The following is a 1,803-nucleotide window of genomic DNA, read 5'->3' as shown; positions in this document are numbered from 1 at the left end:
GAATAATGCAAAATAATTGAAGAACCACATACTTAATAACTGAAGTTCTGAGTTTCTCTGTATGTTAAGACCTCCTATTTGATTGGATGTGTTGTATCACTATTTATGGAGATTTAGATTCCGTAGCCAGATTATAGAAAATGCAATTTGTTCAAACTAAATCTTCTTTAGCTAAAATTAAATATTTGTACTGACACGAAATCAATACTCAGAGTTATTGCTTTCCACTCTTTTTCTGGACACATTATAATCCGTTCTACTTGAGTCATTTCATCCCTTTTTGTTAATACTCTTTTATTTCTCTCGCTCATTTCCGCTTTTTCTCTTCTCATTGTTCCGGTATTTCGTAATTTTAGTATTCATACGCTTGTCACACAGAATCATCCTGGACAACCATGTAAAGTATAGAAATATCTGTGGAATATACAGCTTCCTTATATTCTAATTTCCTCTCGAGCGCCTTCGTTGATCAAACAACTAAATGATCCTCAAACAGACCAACAGATTATCCAATACTCCATATTTACTAAACTTCTTTTCTTCCTTCATTCTACGCATATTTACAGCTTGATTGAGACCTCAGTTATTTCTAGCTTTCTAGCAACATCATTTTTCCTCCTTTTAACCTATAAGCTACCAACACATACATATCCCATCACTCACTATCTTCCTTCGAACTTATACATCACTCTGGGTAACACTCATGTATCATTAATTACTAATAGATTCGCTGAACTCCAGCACTGGCAGCAACGGTACTTTCTCCTATATTTCCACGCTCATTACATCAAATTAACAGACCAATCGCTTCCATGGAGGAAAAGATATCTGTGTTCGTATAAGACCAAGACAATTTCCTTGCTCATAAGTACTAAACATTTATTACATATACAGTATCAATCGCTATTTATCGCTGTTTGCTTAAGTTTCACTAGAGTACATGTTGGCTTGGTCAAGCAATGCCTTATTATGTCCAGCATGAAAATCGCATACTGCAAGAAATACGATATGAAACAATTTCAGCTAAAGGCAATAAAACGCTGAGATATTATATTTCCAAAGACTGTTTAATTCTATCCCAAGTTGCAAATATAAACCATGTACAATATTAAAGCAATATATTTAGTGTGATATGAAGAAGTATTATGGCAGTGACCGTAAATAAAAGTAATAACTGAAGATGATACACATTCGATATAACAATAACAACAATAAAAATAACAATAACAACAATAAAAATAACAATAACAACAGCAATAACAATAGTAATAATGGGAACAGGAAGGATTGTAAGAAAGGACCCCGATATCTAAGGAAACTGATTGTGACCAGGTATCCAGGTATTCAACAACAACAATAAGAAGAATTCTTTCTACTAAAGGCCCGGGGGCTGACACTTTTTGTGGAGAGGGTACTAGTTGATTACGTCGACCCTGGTATGTCACTGGTACCTAAATTATCAACCCCGAAAAGATGAAAGGCAAAATCGAACTCAGAACACAGAACGCAAAGACGGAGAAAATACTGCTATGCATTTAGCTCGGCGCGCTAGCGGTTCTGCCAGCCCACCGCCTTGATAATAATGATGATGATGAGATGATGATGATGATGATGATGACCATGATGATGACCACGATGATTATGAAAATGATTTAATGATTTTGTTGTTGTTTTAACCTCTGGTCTTCTATCTATCTATATCGTTCTCTGTGCGTGTTTGTGTATGTATATATATATATATATATATATATATATATATACATGCATCCACACACACACACCATCACTCTCTCACTCTCACAC

The sequence above is a fragment of the Octopus bimaculoides genome, chromosome 18, assembly GCF_001194135.2.
Source record: "Octopus bimaculoides isolate UCB-OBI-ISO-001 chromosome 18, ASM119413v2, whole genome shotgun sequence".
NCBI classification, from domain to species: domain Eukaryota; kingdom Metazoa; phylum Mollusca; class Cephalopoda; order Octopoda; family Octopodidae; genus Octopus; species Octopus bimaculoides.
This window is presented reverse-complemented; position numbering follows the sequence as displayed.